We start from the raw sequence: 6,818 nt of genomic DNA on the forward strand, positions 1-6,818 counted from the left end.
ACTGTGTTATGCCAATTGAGCTAGATGTTCCCTGAGACTATGGTCCCCAAAGTCAATGGCTGATTTTTTCAGAAGTAGATTGCCAGGCCTTTCTTCCAAGGTGCCTTTGGGTAGACTCAAATCTCCAGTCTTTTGGTTACCAGCCAAGTACATTAACTGTTTGTACCACCTAGGAGTTCCTCCTTCCTCAATGTGGTTAGGTGCCGTCCAGTTGGTTCCGATTCACAGTGACCCTATCTATGTACAACAGAATGAAACACTGCCTGGTCCTGTGCCATCCTCACAATCATTGTTATGCTTGAGCCCACTGTTGCAGCCACTGTGTCAATCCATCGTATTCTGAGTGTCTTCCAACCTTAGGGGCTCATCTTCCGGCACTATATCAGACAATGTTCTGCTGCTATTCATGGGGTTTTCACTGGCTAATTTTTTTTCAGAAGTAGACTGCCAGGTCCTTCTTCCTAGTCTGTCTTAGTCTGTAAGCTCCTCTGAAACCTGTCCACTGTGAGTGACCCTGTTGCTATTTGAAATACTGGTAGCATAGCTTCCAGTATCACAGCAACACGCAAGCCACCACAGCAGGACAAACTGACAGATGCGTGGGGAAACTGACAGACGAGTGGGGCCTTCCTCATTAAGAGGGGCAAACTGAAGATGGATTAGGTTGAAGATAGCCTTGATAAAATAGTTACAAGGAAAATTTCTCAACCAACATATTTATAAGCATACTGTGGTAGAACTGAACAGCAGTACCTGGGATACGTCTGGGACATCTTTCATATTTCTACTCCAGAGGTCAGCACTACTTCCCTACTTACCACTGTCTTCAGGGTGGATATTTTGGAAGGGCAGAAAGTGACTGGTTGCTTCTTTGGGACAGCTGTCCTAGGGCTCCTTTGTGCTAATGGTTGGACTGGTGAGGTAAGGGGGATAAGAAAAATGAGATGGGACTGGATGAGCAAAGAATTGGTGTTTCTTGGCTACCTGAGTTTCTTGAAACTATCTCCACTGAGTTGAATGTGTCTCCTCTCCCCTCTTATCAGTGACTTTATCTAGATTGTATCTAATCTCTGTTCAGGCAGGCATTGAGTTAGGGCCAGATTTGACAGAGACTACTGTGTGGATGGGAGCCCTGGTGGTGCAGCGGTTAAGAGCTTGGCCGCTAACCAAAAGGTCAGTGGTTCAAACCCATCAGCCACTTCTTGAAAACCCTATGGGGCAGCTCTACTCTGTCCTATTGGGTCGCTACGAGTCGGTATCAACTTGACAGAAACTGGTGTGTAAAGGGTGATGGTGTGGCTAAACGAAGTCAGAAGAGACCAGATAGAATTCCCATCAAATTGAAATCTTACCGACAATTTCTCATTCTATCAAAACAACTAAGTTTTTATGTGACCCTTTAGTTTATCTGCCAGAAATGGTAATGATTTATAGAGACATAGCTTGGTAGAAAGGCCACATATGCCCAGGTTCTGTTTGACACCTGGGAAGCTTAGTTATTCTGGTTCTATGAACCACGTTCAACTGACTGGGTCTTTGTAAAGTCCTCTCACAAATTATTTATATAATATTAAAGTGAAATAAAGTATCTGGTGAGCTGATATTGCTTGTTTTCTCTCCCTCCAGAAATATTCAAGTTTTTCTCCAAATTTGTAGGTTTTGATCCTTGCCACTTCATTTGCCCTTGCTAACTCTACTGTTACGTTGTTGTTGTTGTTAGGTGCCATCAAGTTGGTTCTGACTTATAGCGACCCTATGTACAACAGAACAAAACAGTGCCTGGTCCTGTGCCATCCTCACAGTCGTCACTATGCTTGAGTCCATTGTCGCAGCCACTGTGTCAATCCATCTTGTTGAGGGTCTTCCTCTTTTTCGATGACCCTTACTCTACCAAGCATGATGTCCTTCTCCAGGGACTGGTCCCTCCTGATAACATGTCCAAAATATGTGAGACGAAGTCTTGCCATCCTGGCTTCTAGGGAGCTTTCTTGCTGTACTTCTTCCAAGAGAGATTTATTTGCTCTTCTGGCAGTCCATAGTACCTTCAATATTCTTCACCAACACCATAATTCAAAGGCATCAATTCTTCGGTCTTCCTTAATCACTGTCCAGCTTTCGCATGCATATGAGGCAATTGAAAACACCAGGGCTTGGGTCAGGCACACCTTACTCCTTAGAGTGATGTTTTTGCTTTTTAACACTTTAAAGAGGTCTTTTGCAGCAGATATGCCCAATGCACTGCGTTGTTTGATTTCTTGACTGCTGCTTCCATGGGCGTTGATTGTGGATCCAAGTAAAATGAAATCCTCTATAACTCTACTGTTATAGTTCTGTGCAATGGAATGTAGAATGTAGTCTTTCCAATTTTTTCTGAGGCAGCCTCTTTCTCCTCCCAGATGATATTCACACTGGCTTACTAGACAGACATTCCACTGAAAATAGAAAGGTCAACACGCCACATGAGAATCAGGAGGACTCCAGACCTACCTATTCCTCCTTAGTCCTCTGTTATGTCTCTGTCAACTTGTAGAGAAATCTGTCCACCACAATTTAACCTTTCTCCTCTTCCTCTTTCCTTCTCTCTTCACTGTCTAATAGGCATTGGCTGAGGCTAAGCTGTACAAGACCACAGTAGACAGATGCTGATTTTCTGGCATGAGAAGTGGGACAAAACACAGGACTTCTTTTCCGACCCCCTTTCTTCTTAAATTGTACTTAGCGTCTTGATATCTTTTTGAATGGCCTGGATGCGGGCATCTCCTGCACGCCTCTATGAGGAAGGCTACAAAGGAGACACCTCCTTGACACACAGCCAACTCTGCTGTCTAAATATAAGTCCAAGAGAACATCCTAAGAGGGCTACTCTATTTGCAAAATGAGACAGTCGTCCTCTAATTTTAATTAGCTCAGTGGTTTCAAACCTTATTGAGTATTAGAATCACTTAGAGGGCTTGTTAAAACATAAATTTCTGGGCTTTACCCTGATTTTCTCATTCGTAGGTCTAGGGTGGGGTCTGAGGATTTGTATTTCATATTTCAAATTCTGAAATTTCCCAGAAATTTCCTCTAGAAGCGTATGCTTCTAGTCCATGTACTACACTTCCAGAAACATGAATTTGCTTCTTTCTAACAATGCTGTTCCTCACTTAGATGCATGGGATATATTTTGCCTCAAGTCAGAATTCCTATGAGTGCTCTGTTGAGATTTGCTTATGGCTGATAGAACCACCAGCTTTAAAAATGTTTCAGTTTAACATTTATTTTGTCCCTGCTCTATTATGAGGAACTCTGGGATGTTCATTGGCCATGAGTCCCTGTGTGTGGAAGACATAGAATTCAGCTCTGTTTGCAGTCACTCCCTTGCTTCCTCTGGTGAACGTTTGTTCTCATCTCTGGTGTAGAGCTGGCATGGCCTGGATTCCTGGATCCAGCTCTGATTCCCTGGGATCAGGGGCACAGATCTTATCTTTTGTCATCTGCACCATTGGCAGTTACCTCACTGAAATGCAGTTGTATTTCCTTCTTCCACACTGGACTCTAAGCCTCTAGAACACATGGGCATATTTGGTCAGCTTTTACCTTGGCATGTAACTCAGCGCTTATTTTGAGATCCTCATGATGTAACCATCATCATGTTATTTCTGGAATGAATGAGTATATGTTCTTATGAAGGAAAGGTAAAGGAAGTATTTCTGATCATTGTAAACTTTCTTGCCCCTCAAATAAACACTTTAGTGATAGGTAAGATAAAATTCTGGCCTCTCAACCCTCCATATAAGCATTTCTTTAATAATTCATATATAATAGCCTCTTAGTGGGTTGAACTGTGTCACCCAATAGATATGTTCAAGTCCTAACTCCTGGTACCTGTGAATGTGACCTTATCTGGAAATACATAATCAAGTTAAAGTGAGGTCATACTGGATTAGAGTGGGCCCTAAATCCAATGGTTGACGTCTTTATAAGAAGGGGGAGACTGAGGCACAGTGGCACAGACACACATGGGAAAGGGCCATGTGAAGATGGAGTCAGAGATCAGAATAATGTGTTTACAAGTCAAGGAATGCCAAGGATTGCTGGCTACCACCAGAAACTAGGAAAGAGGCATGGAACAGATTCTCCCTCAGAATTTCTAGAAGGAAGCAAACTTGCTGACACCTTGATTTCAGACTTTTAGCTTCCAAAAGTGTGAGAAAGTAAATTTCTATTGTTTTAAGGGACCCAGTTTGTGGTAATTTGTTATGGCAGCCCTAAGAAACTAATGTAGCCCCCAACTCCAAGAATGGGTTGCAACACTTGGAGGCATCATAGGATCTCATTAGAGTCATAGGTTGGACTTATTGTTAATTACATTACTTTACTGGAAACCATCTACACCCCATTCTATCCTATCCTCTAGTCCCAGCCTCCAAGTAAAATCATTTTCCCTGTTGTTCAAGATTCCACTGTCCAATTTGTGTCCCAAACTAAATTTCTAAGACAATGTCATGAAAATTTGAAAAATACATGTATAGGCCTTCTGTTTTAGTCCACATACGTAATGTGTGAATTTGTTCATACATGGTAGGTAAACAGGGTAATAAAATCCTAAACTGTGAAATCATATTAACTCTAAATATGCTTTTCCACGAGTGGATGAGATTTTGTGTCACCAAGGGATATCGTGTGAGTGAGAAGATGCTGCGCAGTTGCCAGTAGTGACCTAGGGAAGAACCCACAAAAACCACACTCACCTCATGTTCTTTCTCACCCTGGATTACTCATGTGCAATGCAAGTGTATACTGAGCTCCTGAGTGTGTGCGCCTCTCTTCACAAGAACAATTCATACAGCATGCGTGTATGTCCTGGCTGTAAGAATTCAGGTATTGAATGAAGGGGGAAAGCCTTACGTGTTGAGGAGAAGCTTATGATGAGATGAGAGAAGATGGGCAGCGTGAAAACAAAGGGTCTAAAGGAAACCAGTGAACCTCATCAGAGACCATGCTTCTTATGGATGGAATTATGTCCTCCAAAGAGGTATGTTAAAGTCCTAATCCCTGGTACCTGTGAACATAACTTTGTTTGGAAGTAGAGTCTTTGAAGATGTTATCAGTTAAATTAACATGAGGTTATTCGGGAGTAGGGTGGATCCTAATCCAATTTGAGCTGCGTCCTTATAAAACAGAAGAGACACAAACACAAAGCCGAACATAGCCATGTGATGACAGAGGCAGAGATGGAATTATGCTGCAGCTGCAAGTCAAGGAATATCTGGGGGCTACCAGAAGCTGGGAGAGATAAAAAGGGAGCTTCCTTTTCAGAGAGAGCACAGCCGTGCAGACACTTTTGAATTAAGGACTACTAGCGTCCGTAACTGTGAGACAACAAGTTTCTGTTCTTATAAGCCACCCACGTTGTGGTATTTTGGTACAAGAGCCCTAGGAAGCTAAAACAACTTGGAAAAAGAAACCCCTAAAGGAGAACAGATTCCACGAGAGCCATCATTTTCTTTAAGAGGGATTAATAGCATGTACCATGGATTAAAGAGACAGCTACAATGCTGAGAGCAGCAAAATAGCACTTTCATGGCGTTTGGTCTTATTCAGAGCCACAAAAACAGCTTTTTTATGCAAGGAGAAACCGGACAAAACAACAAAAGATGAATTTTTATTTTAAGTCACTGCAGAGAAGGAATAACAAGACAATGAGTCACAGTCGTCCACCTCTGGTGTTGTGACACTTGATCTTAAGAATGTCCTTCCTTCCGTCTCGTCTCTGTAACTCCAAGCCACATCATCTTCATGTCCACCAAGAAACTTCATGTATTTATTTTTTTATATCAAGGTAAAGTGCTACACTTTCTGTAGTATTTATTTATTAAGAATTTAATAAATCAATATATTTAATAGATAAAATGACGGAATTTTTTCTTGAGTTTATTTTCCTAGTGTATTGTTTTATTAGATTCAGAAGAGTTTTGTGTTCTGTTCTGAACCTATCTCCCCCATGAGTCCTGTTATTTTCATGGGTCCAAAATCCCATAATGCAGTGATGTTTTTAGAAGCATACTTCATGTTATAAGAGAAATGATAGTATTTGAGAACTGTTGATGCGTCTGCTACTTAATAACTACTGTTAACTTTGAAGAGAACAAAGAAAAGATGGCTAACACGGTCTGACTTTCTTATCTGATTATTGGTGTTTCACAAAAGACACACGGTCTTTTTTTTGTGTATAGCAACCAAAGGAGTCTGAGTAACAATTTTCCCTGGTGTTGGTAATTTTGGATTGTGAATTCATGTTTAGCTCACATTTACCTGTGGGAATCTTATGGGGCCTGGGTTGAGGCACCAACCTGTCAGAGACGATTTTGGGGTTGCAGATTCCTGAGGCACGTGAACACTTTTCACAAGCTTGGGATCTATAGAACTCAAAGTAGTATAGATGTGAACTTTGACACTCTGGGAGGTTACGATTATAAATTCTCCGGAAACACACACACATACACACACACACACCCTAAACTCGTAGCCCATCCTTTCACTCAAACATCCAGCTTTAGGCATGAAACTTAATTCCAAATTCCAAACTTTTAGGGGCTTATGGCCACTGTGAGGTTATTGTACCAAATCTCTAGGTTGCTGAGATCAGAAAGTATTCCTGAGGGCAGACCAAGTTTTAGGGTCAATTTACCATCTGATTTCCAGATCCTTCTTCATTCTGGTCCTGGGAATGTCCTCTATTTTCTTGTGAGCCTGGCTATGCATTTGAAACAACTTTTTTTTTATTTTATTTTATCTTATTTTTTTTATTGTACTTCAGGTGAAGGCTTACAGAA

The 6,818-nt window shown here is 41.5% G+C and overlaps 1 protein-coding gene and 1 long non-coding RNA gene across 2 annotated transcripts in view; one reads left to right on the top strand and one right to left on the bottom strand.

The window, feature by feature from the left end:
- ANTXR1 (ANTXR cell adhesion molecule 1) overlaps positions 1–6,818 on the bottom strand; it is a 268,269-nt gene that overhangs the window by 91,192 nt on the left and 170,259 nt on the right. The gene's annotated exons all lie outside the window — the stretch shown is intronic.
- Positions 5,315–6,818, top strand: part of LOC111820942 (uncharacterized) — a 9,347-nt gene continuing 7,843 nt past the window's right edge. The window contains exon 1 of the long non-coding RNA XR_002824441.1: positions 5,315–5,824. This is a non-coding gene — a long non-coding RNA (uncharacterized LOC111820942). The remainder of the gene's footprint in view (positions 5,825–6,818) is intronic.

Source organism: Trichechus manatus, unplaced genomic scaffold, assembly GCF_000243295.1.
Source record: "Trichechus manatus latirostris isolate Lorelei unplaced genomic scaffold, TriManLat1.0 scaffold00004, whole genome shotgun sequence".
NCBI classification, from domain to species: domain Eukaryota; kingdom Metazoa; phylum Chordata; class Mammalia; order Sirenia; family Trichechidae; genus Trichechus; species Trichechus manatus.